Below are 16,558 nucleotides of genomic sequence, written 5' to 3' on the forward strand. Positions count from 1 at the left end.
ATCGAAACGTGTGTACGTCGCAGCAAAGCAGGCCTGCAGAACTGTAGCTCTTGAGAGCGACTGCTATACTCCCCTTTCTTATCCCACCCACCTTTTCTACCAGTGCGGTCATGACGTACTAGTTACGCTTGGCTGCATTAACATTCATTCGCGGCGGTAAGTATACAATACGTTATCAAGAATTACAAATGAACAGATAATAAAATTTTTAGGAACATACCTTTAGAAAATAAGAGAAAAATGAATGAGGGAAATAAATAAATTAAAAGACATGTAAAATAAATTTTAAAATGTATGTGTGCATATAATGTAAAAAGGTCTCCCTACATAATATATCGTCCTATTACTAGCAAAGCCGATTAAATCCACTTTTTGTGTAAAATAAGTTAAGTACAGTCCCCGACATGTCTTTCCGTGCTCTGTATTTTACTAAAATGAAATAAGTCCGAAATGTTGCTTGCAGGCAACAAACCAATTACTTTTATTTGAAGAATTTATTATGATTTTTCGTGCATTAATAAAGTTTTAATTCTCGTTTTTACAAAATTTGTATTACTGGTCTTAACTGGTTTTACTAGTAATAGGACGATAAATAAATTGTCGTTGATAAGTGAGTGATAGCTATATGACCGGATGCCAATGCTGTCATTCAACATTTTAACGCACTCCAGCCAAATAAATAAATAAGTAAATACATAAGTAAATATGTAAGTAAGAAAGTAAATAAATAAATAAATAAGTAAAAAAGTACATAAGTAAGTAAATAAGTAGGCCTAAATAAGTAAGTAAATAAGAAAATAAGTAAGTAAATAAGTAAACAAACAAAGAAACAAACAAATAATACGCGTACTGAAGTTTAAAGAGAACTGGAACATGGTAAATTCTAAACCCGTGAAGGGATACTACTTCCAAAGAAAATGGGAATACGATTATTTTGTTGTTGAAGACGAAAGAATTGGTTGTTTCCTGTGTCCCATCCAATTTATTTCCACTCGTCATTTCAATATTAAACCACATTTCAACAAAGTCCATATTAAGAATTATGGAATGCACAAACTTTCGGGTAAGTTCATTATTACGAACTGTATATTGATTATTTATTTATATACTGTAAAATTAAGGACGTCATTCGTTGTGTTCATTTTGAATTGAAATTAATAATGACTTTCAAGGTTCATTACTTATATGCTATAAATTTATGTTTCCGTCGGTGATGATAGGAGGAGAGTTTTCGAAAATCAGAAACAGGTTAGGTGCAAAGAAATCTCAAAGAAACTACCGACAGGAAATCTAGCATAATTATAAACCTTGACACGAGATAACGCATTATAAAAACAATGAATTTATTACAATCCTTTTTAAAAATTACATGCCGTCACTGACGGACCTTTGACGACAAGAGAAGGTAAATAACCCTACGAGGAAGTCGATCATCCCCAATAGAAGTGGAGTGAGGCTGACGTCATATTTCCCCTCCTTATGAGTTCTGCAGGCCTGCAGCAAAGGCAAACCGATCGTTTGGTTTGCCTTCGGAAGTGATCCGTCGCTTATCGGTTCATCAAAGGAAGTTGGTATTCGTTGTCGACTGGATTTGCCACTAATTTGTAGCAGAACGCAGCGCTTAGTTCAATTTCACCAACAGGATGTCGAAACTGGAGTGGACGGAAGACGCTGTTACAAATCTTATTCATGCATATAAGGAGCAGGAAACTTTATGGAATCCCAAGCATCCTACTTACCACAATAAAGTAAGAAAACATGATGTTTGGGAAGCTATTGGAAAGATGTTCAGCTGTAAAGTAGGCGAGTCAAACACGTACAAAATTTGAAAATGATTTTTGTTTATTTATTTTCAGTGGGTACATATTTGTTGTTTATTGTAGGGAACAGAAGTCAAAAAGAAAATTGAGTCCCTACTGACTTCATTCCGGAGGGAAATACAGAAGTCCACAAAAAGGTCTGGAATGGGGAGTGATGAAGTATACGAGTCAACTTGGTTCGCGTACAAACATATGTATTTCCTTTTGGACAAATTCACGTCCAGAAAAAACCAAGTTCCAACCTTGTGCACACAAAATAAATTATTGGCACTGGAAAGTGCCTTTTCGTAAGCATGATGCGCAATCGGCAAACACAGACAAATCTCTCTTTTTAGTATTTTAAGATAATTATTGTCAGTGAGGTATCCGTATTGAAACTTTCCCTTGTCTTGCAGTCGTACCTTAATAAAATCTTCCAGTTCCTCAATTATAGCTGTACATACTTCTGGAACAATCGTGGTAATCAGTTGTTTCGACACTTTGAATAAATACATTAAACTTGTATACGAATTTCCTGCAGCGATATATCGAAGTGTTAATGTTAGCCTTTCCTGAATAGGTATTGCTTCTCGCCAGCCTGTGTCTTTCTTGGATATTTTTGGCCCTATTTTGAACAGTAATATTTCGAAGTCTGTTTCTAACAGAAGTTGTGAAACTTCCGATTCCATTCGACGTATATCATGAAGCAAGTCAGTGCCTCTATATTGATTGCGACTTTTGTAGACTGGCGTCTGCCACCATCGCCTTTTGTTTTTTAACTTTCTTTTTTTTTAAACTACCTATAACAACAACGGCTGCACTTGCTATAATTATATTTTCGTCTGCCATTATTGCGGATAATCACCGAACGTGAATGTTTTCTGACCATTTGCTGATGATTTGTACGTTGCTCCAAACAGCGAACGAACAACGAAGTTTCGCTTCATCATTCGTTCGTTGTTCGTCCGCTAAGTGTGTACCTACGCATCTTTACATGGCAATTACTTAAATAAGAAACAAAATAAGATTGTAAACTTATTACACACATAACGAAAAAAAATTTGCAACAAAAATCTAAATCTCATTGATTTCACAAAACAAAACAGAAACACATCTTGAGTCAATTCAATAATGTGTGTGGCCTCCACGAACACGTAGTTGCAGTGGATGTAGGCGTCGCCGTGCAGAAATACGGAGATACCGGTCTTCTCCAGCCGTTGGTTTACGTGGTCATCCTGCTCTCTGTCTGTCTGTTATTTCTTCCATGCTCTAGAAACGTCACTTTGATTATAACCTATGATACCTGCTATCCATTTGTGTCATACCTTACTGTGACTATTTTAGTGCGATCTACTGCTAATAATGTGTGTCGTGGCATTATTGTAATGTATACACTAAGAAACAGCAGCCTCTCCGACCATTCTCATAGACCAACACGTTTGAACTGTTGCTTGTCACTAACTGACCTAGTGCTTCAAAAGGTGAACACATGGAACTTGTTTCAAAGAGCATAAAAAGGCACATCTCTTATGTGTGTCTTATATGGATTTTATGACAATATGCAAGACTTTTTTGACCAGTGTAATTTCCACAGTAAAGAAAATCTTTGTGAAAGCTTCGTCCCGAACTAAATATTTAAAAGAAAAGATCCCAACATAGCTTTGCCCCCATCACCCATTTTAACACGTTAGGGTAAGTGGTTGACCGCATGCATATACCATCGTCACAATTTTCAGATAGTGAAAGAAATAATATATAGCTTTGACAGGGCATATACCAAGGCATTGGGAGTGCACTGGACCTGTTTTTTTATACTCAGATGTAAGGTAAATTGGCTTGCATTAAATTAAATTTTGCATTTTTGCTAGAAACCATAACCCACCTAGAAGAAAGTTCCATGGCACTTACTGACTTACTTACAAATCAAGAGTTCGCGGGAAAAACGATGAATGTCACAGTTTTGTTAAGGTTGATGTCATTATCTAATTCAATGGATCACTACCAAATTTAATGTTGTTCCTATGAAAAATGGTAAAAAGAGAATTATCACCACGAATACAGTAATCCTTTCCTTTATTTTCTATAGAAACAGCACTACATCTTGCAGTTATAGACTTAATTAGATCATTATCTAATCCTTAACAGAAATGAGACATTCATCGTTTTACTCGCGAACTCTTCAAATGCCTTTTAAGGAACCCGCAGGTTCATTGCCGCCCTCACATAAGCCCGCCATTGTTCCCCATCCTGTGCAAGATTAATCCAGTCTCTATCATCGTATCCCACCTCCCTCAAATCCATTTTAATATTATCCTCCCATCTACGTCTCGGCCTCCCTAAAGGTATTTTCCCTCCAGTCTCCCAGCTAACACTCTACAGTACTCCAACCACGAGAAAGTCTCCAGGGAATGAGAGGGAGCGGGGTGATGCTGCGAATGAATGTTGATGTCATAAGATGTCATAAGGTCACACACGTGGGTACTCGTATCTCTATTGGCTAGCTCTCACAGCACAAACAATAACACTGATATATACATTTTTATACTACCCTAGTTACAAAATTAGATCACGGTTAATCTCCTGGTCTTTTAATCCCTCCATACAGGAAATAACATATGCAGGCGAGCACATGATTTTAACTGACGTTATAAGTCTAATATTATCTATCTACTTCGCTCCAATAGATGACGCAATAGTAAGCACATTCCTTTCACGCTTTATCTCCTGGTTGGAGAACAGTATATGCATGCCTGGATTCGCCCATACGTGCTACATGCCCTGCCCACCTCAAACATCTGGATTTAATGTTCCTAATTATGTCAGGTGAAGAATACAATGCATGCAGTTCTGCTTTGTGTAACTTTCTCCATTCTTCTGTAACTTCATCCCTCTTAGCCCCAAATATTTTCCTAAGAACCTTATTCTCAAACATCCTTAATCTCTGTTCCTCTCTCAAAGTGAGAGTCCAAGTTTCACAACCGTACAGAGCAACCGGTAATATAACTGTTGTTCCATGGCACTGGACAAATCAATATAGTTAATCAGGAATGCTGAAGATTGTATAAGAATTTGAAAGATGTGGTTGGAGACACAGTGAGACAGAAAATAAAATCTCTATCGGATAAAAACAAAGGATATAAGACAGTGTGTCAAATAGCCAGTATTTTGTTAGCAGAAGACTTCATAATTTACATTTTTGAAGAGGATTTAACAGTCAGTGACATACTATGTTACAATTCATTTTTTATTTTCCGATAAGTCAATTACAAAGATATGAAATATATTTATTTAAAATTTTCAATCATATGACTTATCATTCTTATTGCAAATTGACAGTGACATAGTGTTTTTCCAACACAGCTTATTTGTTATTCTCTCTGTTCATTTCATACGTTCCATTCTTCTCCATATCAACATTTCAAATGCTTCTAGTCGCTTCGCTTCACTTCGTTGTAATGTCCATGTTTCTGTCCCATACAATGTTACACTCCACACAAAGCACTTCACCAGTCTCTTCCTCAGTTCTTTTCCCAGAGATCCGCAGAAACATTGTGAAACAGGCCCGTGGTAGTGTTTGAAACGGGAGAGGGCACATTGCGCACAATAACCCTTTCGAATTGCCACATTGCGCACACGATTATTTTAAACATCGCGGTTGCATAGTCATAGTGCGCACACTGCCACCAGGGGCTGTTTCACCATGTTTACAATCTTTGTAACATTAAGGGGACACGCTACTGAGATTTCTAATCTCCACAATTTTGATTGTAAGTTTTTGAAATTTTAAAATCGAATAGATGTTGATGAGTTACATGTGCACAATTATTTTCAAAATTTTATGTTGAAAAATGTACTCCGAAAAAAAATAAAATGTAAAAAAATGGTTTATAATTTTAGTAAACAAATATCTGGGTCTCATATAAAGATAATTTATTTCTTAAACTTTTAAAATGATGCTAAGACTACCTACAATGAAATGGTGCATGGGTTTGTTCCTAGTCAATACAGTTCATCAGTAAAAAAAAAAATTAACTTTTAACATTGACCAAAATTGACGAAAACTCAGTAGCGTGTCCCCTTAATAAATACTGATGGATCACCACAAAAAATTAACCTGATTTTGTGGTTAGAAATTATAATTATTTTATCAATTGCGTATTTGTACTGTTATTTACTTATTTGACTGAATTTGGCGCCAACTTTGGTCATTTAAGTAATAGACATATTGGTATACTCGACCAATCTCATCACATAAAACTCCATTGTCGCCAATACATAAAAATAAAAAAAAAATACTTTTAATTTTTTTAACAATATTTTATATCAATTCTAAACAGATGGAAAAACTATTTTGCGCAACTACTAAATGTACATAGGCCAAAGAGAAATGATCGGGACGAAATTGAAATACAAACTGCTGAGCCATTTATACTCGAACCCACGCTTTCAGAAGTCGAAATTGCGATAGAAAATCTGAAAAAGCACAAGTCTCCAGGTATCGATCAAATTCCAGCAGAATTAATACAAGAGGGTGGAAGTGCATTATATAGCGAAATTTATAAACTTGTACTTGATATTTGGGAAAAGGAAATTGTACCAGAACAATGAAAGGAGTCCATAATTGTACCTATTTTTAAAAAGGGGGACAAAACCAACTGTGGTAACTTTCGAGGAATATCACTTTTGTTGACGTCGTACAAAATTTTGTCCAATATTCTTTTGAGAAGATTAACTCCGTACGTAGATGAAGTTATTGGGGATCATCAGTGTGGTTTTAGGCGTAATAGATCGACTATTGATCAGATTTTTTTGTATTCGACAGATAATGGAGAAAAAATGGGAGTATAAGGGTACAGTACATCAGCAGTTATTCCTAGATTTCAAAAAGGCATATGACTCGGTTAAGAGGGAAGTATTATATGATATTCTTATTGAATTTGATATCCCCAAGAAACTAGTTCGATTAATTAAAATGTGTCTCAGTGAAACATACAGCAGAGTTAGTATAGATCAGTTTCTATCTGATGTTTTTCCAATTCACTGCGGGCTAAAGCAAAGATGCACTATCACCTTTACTTTTTAACTTCGCTCTAGAATATGCCATTAGGAAAGTTCAGGACAACACAGAGGGTTTGGAATTGAACGGGTTAAATCAGCTTCTTGTCTATGCAGATGACGTGAATATGTTAGGAGAAAATCCACAAACGATTAGGGAAAACACGGAAATTTTACTTGCAGCAAGTAAAGCGATCGGTTTGGAAGAAAATCCCGAAAAGACAAAGTATATGATTATGTCTCGTGACCAGAATATTGTACGAAATGGAAATATAAAAATTGGAGATTTATCCTTCGAAGAGGTGGAAAAATTCAAATATCTTGGAGCAACAGTAACAAATATAAATGACACTCGGGAGGAAATTAAACGCAGAATAATTATGGGAAATGCGTGTTATTATTCGGTTGAGAAGCTCTTATCATCCAGTCTGCTGTCGAAAAATCTGAAAGTTAGAATTTATAAAACAGTTCTATTACCGGTTGTTCTGTATGGTTGTGAAACTTGAACTCTCACTCTGAGAGAGGAACATAGGTTAAGGGGTTTGAGAATAAGGTGCTTAGGAAAATATTTGGGACTAAGCGGGATGAAGTTACAGGAGAATGGAGAATGTTACACAACACAGAACTGCACGCATTGTATTCTTCACCTGACATAATTAGGAACATTAAATCCAGGCGTTTGAGATGGGCAGGGCATGTAGCACGTATGGCCAAATCCAGAAATGCATATAGAGTGTTAGTTGGGAGACCGAAGGGAAAAAGACCTTTAGGGAGGCCGAGACGTAGATGGGAGGATAATATTAAAATGGATTTGAGGGAGGTGGGATATGATGATAGAGACTGGATTAATCTTGCACAGGATAGGGACCGATGGCGGGCTTATGTGAGGGCGGCAATGAACCTTCGGGTTCCTTAAAAGCCATTTGTAAGTAAGTAAGTAAGTATACTTTATATTTTCTGTTAGTGAAATATGAATCAGCAAGCTTAGAATAACCTATTTTAATACAAAATATAAATTATGTATCAATAGTGGAAAAAATAGAGCCACTTTAGCTCTGCTCCCTAGCGATTTTTGTAAACTGTCGTTGGCGATATTGTATAACCAATAATGCTAATTTGTAAATTTCTTTAGATGATTTTGTAAAGTTCGTCATACTTTACAAATTAATAAGATAGCATTGTGAAACACAGTTTACAAGCATTTGTAATCTTTAATTGTTATTTGTATATTATTAATTTGTAATTTGTTAGGATTAGACTTCGTGGAATTGCCACGAGAATCGCAAGGTTTACTGTGCACGCGGTATAGACTGTATGAGAAAGGAGGTGTAAAGGATAGATTATGCCTCTAATGTAAACACTGAGCAGTATACTGCGGTTACAATAAGACCTGTATCCTGCATTCAAGAAGTATAATGAATGATCATTGAAGTAGGAAATGTCTAAACATGTAAATACACAATTATTTTACAGTGAGATACATTAACTCTTAAAATTTAATATAAGATGCTCACATCATCCTTGAATATGTGCATTGCGGTGAAGAGTTATGTACATTTTGAGCGACTGCAAAGTAAACTCCTCCGGTGGTCACTTAAACAGTTTTTATTTTGGGAAAATATACGTTCGACATCACACGATGTAATACGTACATATTTGAAGAACGGAAAGTCACTACTTTTGAGTACACCAACTTCAGATGTCTTGTCGTGATCTGATAGTACATCATTTATAATACGAAGTTGTTAATAGTCAGAATTTTTAGCAATAATGTTTCTCAACTTACATTTCACTTTTTCTGAGATTAGTGAATTGTTATTTTGGATAACGGTTTGTGATACTTTATTCACTATATTAAGGACTTCTGAGAGTTGTAGTTTAGACGATTCTAACAGGATGATGCTTTTGGACACGATTTTAAAATTAGAATCAATGAACAGAATATCTTCCAATAGCTGTTCAGAAGAAAATGATTTTACAGCTGCAACAGCGGAACTGTCTGTCCTATCCAATGCATCAATGACCTCCATTATTTTGACGTAATGTTATTATTACCAGCATCCAACCACGTTCCCCAACGAGTCAAGACTGGCTGCGGGGGTAAGGGTATTCCAGGGGCAATTATTTGGAACAGCAATACTCTCATTGTAGTATGTTTGAATTCTTGTCTGCACTGAACACATGTTAAACTTTGACTATTCCAACCAGAGTAATGCAAAAACAAGTGGTTACATAGGTATACATTAGCTGTAGCTGCTCTATCTATTTGGACCGGTCACAACTCTTAACATGAACTGCTTATACTACGAGGTTGGGCGGTCGCTCATCTCTTCTATACTACATACATCGGCAACCTGATTGCATGCTGCCTGCGGCAATTCAACGAAGTCTAGTTAGGATTGTGAAATGGGCCGCAAATAGTATACTTGTCGCAGTCTGACATACCCAGCGCAGCAGTAGTAATGTTCGTCCTTATAAACAGTGTAGCAACAGTGTCATGTTCTCAATATTAAGCGAAAGAGGACGTAAGTTATTGGTTCGTAATTTTTTTAAATTTCGATATACAAGATTGACTAGGAAAGGAAAACAGTGGAGGTGTACGGTAAAGAACTTTATTGCACGCATGTTTACTGACGAGCATGATGAGTTTTTATAATCTTTAGGGGAGCATAAACACGACAATAGTGACGTTCATAGATAGATTTTATCGAATACTGTTAAACGCAAGGCCATGCATGATATTTCTGCTAGACCCTCACAGCTGGTGAGAAATGAATTTCTTAATATTCCTGATGAAATTTGTAGTAAACTGACAAAAGACGATATCGTTTGTGCACAAAAATCAGTTGGTTGAACTAAGAGAAGTGTCCTTCCTCGTTACCTAAAACCCGAAATGAAGTATATGCCGCGATCAATCAAATTTCTGTTGTGACAAATAAATCCGAACAGTTTTCATTGGTGAACAATTGCACAAATAATGTTGTAACATTTGGCTATGAAACAAATCTATGATATTTAGTGCAAAGCAAAAGTATTTTATCGTTGAAACATTTCAATTTTGTACCAGAAATTTCTTACAAACTGTTCACAATTCACGGGATTGAGAATGGTAACTACACACTGTTCATATTTTGTTTGTTGCCCGAAGAAAAACAAATCACTTATGAGGTTGCTTTGCGTTATTTAATTTGTAAGTGTGCCGAAACATTAAGTCCTGAAAATTTGGTGGTTGATTTTGAAATAGCCGTGCACAATGCACAGAAACAAATTTGGACAAATGCGACCATCGTGGCGTGCAAGGTTCCATTTAACCCAAGCTTAGTGGAGGTACCTACTGTACAGCATGTAGGGTTAGCTTCGTATTACAACAGCCGTGGTGAAAATGCGATCGTGCGCCGAGCCACTGTGTAACCTGCAACGTGCATAGCACCTATGGAGGGAGGCGGACACCCGAAAGGGAAGTGAAGCAACTGTCTGACTTATTAACGGATATTCATTTTCCTTACTTCAAACATTTAAATAAAATTTTATACAGTACAAGGCTACAAACTAATGTTTAGTACGCGTAACGAAGAAAGAAATGAACAAGAAAACATAGGACACATTATCACAACCTAAAATTAATTGTCTTCAGAATGTCTCTGCGACAGAGTTTCAAAATCAGGAATTATGTCACTTACTGCCAGTCGTAGTTGATCACGAAGGTATTTGTCTGTCAGTAGTGATCTAAATTTGGTTTTTACTATTTTAATTGTTGAAAATAATTTTTCACAAACGTAAGTTGTAGCGAACATGGCTTCAAAAGAGCAAGCGAAAGAACGAAACTTCGGATATTTATTTCCTGGCAAAGATTTGAAAGGTTGAACATTTGTCAAGTCCTTACATCTAGCTTTCATTTAACATCACGTTGAAAATATGAGTTTAAATTGAAGATTTAACAGCATTATTCGTACATCTGCTGAAAAAGATCGATGTACAGAGATGATGATGATGATGATGATGATGGTGATGATAATAATAATAATAATAATAATAATAATAATAATAATAATAATAATAATAACAACAACACTTAACCTTTTAATGTTTCATCAGTAACATGTAGTAACTTATAATGCCGTTTTATGTTATACAACCGTTTTCCTCGTAATACTTGTGAACAAATCATACATTTAATATTCTCATCATATTGTCAGCAAAAAAATGCGTCCTACTTGAAACTTTCGTTTTTGTAGAGGTACATGGTTTTGAGAGAGAGATTGCAACGATACGCCACTCGCAGGTCAGAGACAAATACAAATGGAACGGAGTTTGACCCCAGTGAGTGAGAGGGTGGGGGTTGGGGGAGCAAGAGAAATGCACAGCTATCATTGCGAGCCACAATATGCTCGTGAGACACATTTTCGCCACGGTTGTATTACAAGGACAAATATTCAGAATGCGGAAAATGGCTGCATTTATGTTTCGGATTGTGTTTATTGCCTCCCAGCGAGGTAAAAGATGCATGTCGAGAAGATTTGATGTCAGAGCTACCAGAAGCGGCTACTCCATTCGCCGATTTAGTGGAGAATTATATCCACTCCGAAGGGCGTTTTCCACCAGCCATGTGGGCAACACAGGACTTATCATCAGAATGGACAACAAACGCCAGCGAAGATTTCCACGGTATGTTAGGTAAGCAGTTTAATCATTCACATCCAAATATTTTTGTTATTTTTGTTATATATTATATCAATCAATCAACAGTAAGCAACAATGACAATAAAAAAAATCGTAAACACCTCAAAAGATAGAATTTCCTTACCAAAATTATTGTCCAACTCTTTCAACTGGGACAAATAACTTGCTTTAATTTCCCTAAGCGGGCTGCTTACCACTACAGTAAACAGCGACAATATAATCAAACACCTCAATAACGTAAAGTGATTTGTAATTTAATTTACTTTAAAACAATACATAGCCTAAGCAATTTTTAAACCGTCGAAGTAACATGAAGACACATTAGTGGTATATTCTGATATTATTTCGCTAGTCCTAAGCCTAAAAATCTGAAAGTGTGAAGGGAAATTGCATTTCGTTATTCCAGTGAACTGGAGAATAAAAGCTCTACGTGTGCGCAATGTTCACAGTTACCACAGGTACAAATATTTCACGTGTGCGCACCATCATGGTTATACCTTCTTACCGACCGTCTTCCCTTGTGCGCAATATAGGGCTTCCTTTTGAAACAAACATGATGTTAACCAATGCTTAGTTCTTGGCAATAAAACCATTAACCCTCTTGCTCTCCAATATAGGAGAATGATGTAGCAAGAAGTATAACCAATTTAATGTAGACATCATATTTTTTGTTATAGCGGTTGTATCACCTACACGCAACCCCCAAACTGTGGAAGACTTACTGTTGATCTAACCAAGAGGATTGTCAGACAACTCCTCCGACCATATCCCCTCTTCACCACTCAGGGAACGCTTATGCATGCCATGGCAGGTACAGAAAGCTGAAATGGCACGTCTTTCATTTTTGATGGAACAGTTATGCCGCTGTGATTCGCTCCCCAGAGCCTTGTTTGGTAAAAACAGGTTGCTCCACGGGAAGGTGAGGCTAGTTTGAGTAGGAGAGGTTAAGGAATGTAATTCAGTACTCCTTGCAATCCAAAAGTTATATTTCTGTAATTGACCCTATTTTTCTATGTTACCGTTTACATAGACTGTGTGATATTGTTACGTAAGATCTGAATTATTGTTTCTTTTGCTGCTGATTTCACCTCCCTCACCCGGCATAGAATAAATCTTCCCCGAGGGAAAGATCTGAATTCAACACTGAATGCTACCTATGCTATTTTCAGACGTCGATAGGTACAGAGTTTGATATAACCAGAGACCGGAAGTTTAGGCATTATGAATCATTAAAATAGGCAACCAAAAGGCATCATAAATAGCTCAAATAGGCAGGCAAAAAGCATTATAAATACGCAGTAAAAGGCAATTACAAAAACCTTGCACTAGATCCACAACCTTGCACTTTCCACAAAGGGATTTCAGCAGCAAGTAAAGCTTTACGTAAGTCGAATGCAAATTGAGATTTTCGACTAGATGTTGCAATTACTGTTGGAAGCAAAGAAATCTTCTTCCCAGTAGCCTTGGAAAGTGCATTTTTGTGTTTTCTTGTACTGATAAGTTACGATATGAAATATTTAGCTAGCTGCAACAACGTCGCAAAGAAAACTGAAAGAAAAATAACGTTAGACCCGCACTCATTGTTTCCTTGTCAAATAAACACAAGCGATAATTAAAACGCTTACTGTTAAATATTTTTTGCACGGCAGCACTCATTGTTGCAAAGAGAATATGAATTGACTGAAAGACAAATATACATTCGATGAGGTCATTTTCATTGTAGCGGTCATAGAAATAGATTAATATACCTGTAGGCAATTTTTAATAATAGATTAATAAATAATAGATAAATAATCAAATAAAGGCAAAAAAAGCATTTATTTTGTAAATTAGGCATTTATATTAAAAAGGCAGAAAAGGGCAACATAAAACTGTGACGTTTCAGTCACAAAGGTATAATTCGTACAAATTTACTTTCAAAATGAAGATAAATTTAACACATTTAAAAAGACATCCTGCCAAAGTTCCGGTCTCTGATGCTTGATGCTACATATGTGTACAGTAACTTCGATTTAACAACTTTTTGTTGATATAGAAGACGAAACATATTTTATAAGTAGCCCGTTGTTATATCACACAGAAGAATTTCCTCTAACTTTGATATTGTTGCAATGAATAATCTCGCATTGATCGCACAGTGGGTAACCATATTATTAATGTCACTTGATAAAAGTAGGATTTTCAATGGAGCTTCAAAAATATACTCAATTCTTTCAAATTATTTTTTGTCATTCACCCATATGAAGCCAGTTATGTTACTGTAGACCAATTTACCGACAGAATCGTTACCCGGAGTGCGTCGTAGAAAGCTGGTCTACGCTACACCCGAGATGAGATGAGATGAGATGAGATGAGATGAGATGAGATGAGATGAGATGAGATGAGATGAATTGTTGGGATGGCACAGGGGAACCGCAGTTTCCAGAGAAAATTCTTGTGTTACCTAGACCACGAAATTGCCCAACACAGGTTATAAATCGGGGGTAAACCGAGAATCGAACCCTAGTTTACAGGATTATAAATCTTGCCCTCTAGACACAGACCACTGTAGCGGTTTGTTCCCAATTATTTTTTAAATATATATATATATATTTTTTTTTTACTGAAATGTGTACTTTATTATACACAATAAGAAAAAGTCAATACGACAATCGGAAGATGAATTTTCTGATTTTCATCAAGTGGCCATAATAATATGATCACTCACTGTATATTTACAATTCTATTTCTTTTTAAACAGTGTGTAATTTAGCTTAGGACCGGCCCTGCGGCTGCCACAGGCAAGCACTTCCGCAATCCCTCCATCAGAAAGGAAACTTTAACTCTAATTTTCTATTGTAGTTGCTTTCCTACAATAATGTTCTTTCTGCATGAAATACGAGTAATTAAGTATAGGTCTCGCAAGCAGGGAATACCGACGGAAGGAATGCGAATGAAACAATGCGATAAGGAAGAGATAGCGACAGGAAAGGTGACGAGATAGCAGGAGTACAGTCGGAAGAGAAATGACATCGATAGAATCAGTCTTGCGTTGTGATAGTTACATTACACTTTAGTTTGTTCCATTGCATATGAATACGTGTCTTGTATCGCACGGTATTATTATTTCATTCGTAAACATATGTCGCGCGTTTAATTAGCTTCGAATTTTTCTCTTGCTACGTTCTTTATTTCCAGAGCGATATCCTCATTTGTTCATCTTCTTGGAAGAGACGGTACTTCCTTCGGCCCACGCCTCTCGCTCCCTCGGCGTGCCTACATACACACGTCAAAACAGACGGCAACGCCACCATTGCTTTTCGGTAATCGTTCCTTGCGAGAGTTATAACAACAAATTGATGAGTGTGTAATTTAAATTAAAAATCCTGTTGACGATTTAACACATACTTGGGCATCGTGCCTCAATTGACAATTTGTGCCTCACTGACCTTCACAGAGCTTATCGCTCTGAGTGACATCATCTTCACAGACCGCTTTCCTCCCTCACGTAGCTCCTAGGCGTGGGCAGGTTCTATATCAGTTTCATAAGCAATATCAGTGGTGGCATAATGGCATTATCAAAGCAGTGTGTACGCGTTAGAATACTATTATTTCATGAGAAATGGGAGGAAGACTTTTTTTTGCTGTTTAGAAGGGGAGAACATACGATGTATGTTATGCTCGAAAATCCTATTAGGCATCAATAAATTTAATATACAACGACATTACTCCTCATGTCATAAAGAACATGCTGAATTAGAAGGTAAGACAAATTAAATTATATTTTTCGTACTATTCCGAAGAAAATTTATGATCTTAACATTTTGCATAGTATACTAAATGCGACATTATACCTTAACACGCTGCATTAAACGGTACGAGGAATTAAATGTTGTTTGTACGTATTATTTCCAAAAGAAATTTATAAAAAAAATCAAATGTGCGTAGAAAACGAAATATGATTTTCTGAAATTATTTTAGGTCGAGAACGTGCAAATCTATTGAGTAATCTTGAGAAGAAACGCCAGAATATTCAAGAAAATAAATGTAGACAACGTGATGGCTAGTTACGCAATTTCTCGCCTGTGATTTAAATCAATTCAATGATGGAGAAATAGTAAAGAGGTTTATGATTAAAGCTGCCGAATTAATTTGCCAAATTGAATAAAAGTTTTCGAGTCTCTCACGTTAACCAAGCGCTTTCCTAATTATTCGCCACTGACTGCCTTAGCGATTACGATAAGGTGACGCAGGTCACAGCAGATTATATTTCCCATCCTACTCTGCAGTCTCCTCTCCTAGTAAACAAACTGTTTCAAATAGAGTGCCTCACGTAACCGAAAATTGTGCCCACGTATGATTTAACAATTTACGAGGAAAATCCTTGTTGATTATTTACAAGTTCTCGCGTTTCGTCGTAGTATGGCGGCGATCCTCTCAAAGTATTTCCAAGAACCGGCTGACCCAGCCCTTCGTTATGAAATTGCCGCCAGCTTATGTGGCGGTTGATACATAAGAGAATCGACACGAATATTTTCTAGGACTTATTACTTTTGCGCGGGCCGGCTTTGGTTGAAATATTAATCTGCGGAAGCTCGAGTTCAAGTAAACAGACAAAACAACAATACACGCCAGTCCGCCGAGTTAGCTCTGTGGTAGCGCGCCTGCCTCCAGACTACGGCTCGGGTTCGATTCCCGTCGGGTCAGAAATTTTCTTGTAAAATTTTTACCTCGGGACTAGGAGAGATGGCAGTGCACAACTTCTAATCACTAAATTGTACACCAATATGCCTGGGTTAAATCCCAAATCTCTCCGCAGTACATATGAAGAGAAGATATATGTCGCTGTTGATAGTGATTCATCCGTGGGATGAGGACGTTAAGCCTGGTGGCTTGATGCTATTCGAAAGAAGGAGTAAGCTACTTGCCGGTACCGAGTTTTCCGTTCTCCCTTTCTCACCATCACCATCCTCGCCCATTTCCTGCAGTATACGAACGCTTACACATACACTCACCCTAGTAAAAGACAAAACTCCTCACAGATA

The sequence above is a fragment of the Periplaneta americana genome, chromosome 16 (assembly GCF_040183065.1).
Source record: "Periplaneta americana isolate PAMFEO1 chromosome 16, P.americana_PAMFEO1_priV1, whole genome shotgun sequence".
Lineage (NCBI taxonomy): Eukaryota > Metazoa > Arthropoda > Insecta > Blattodea > Blattidae > Periplaneta > Periplaneta americana.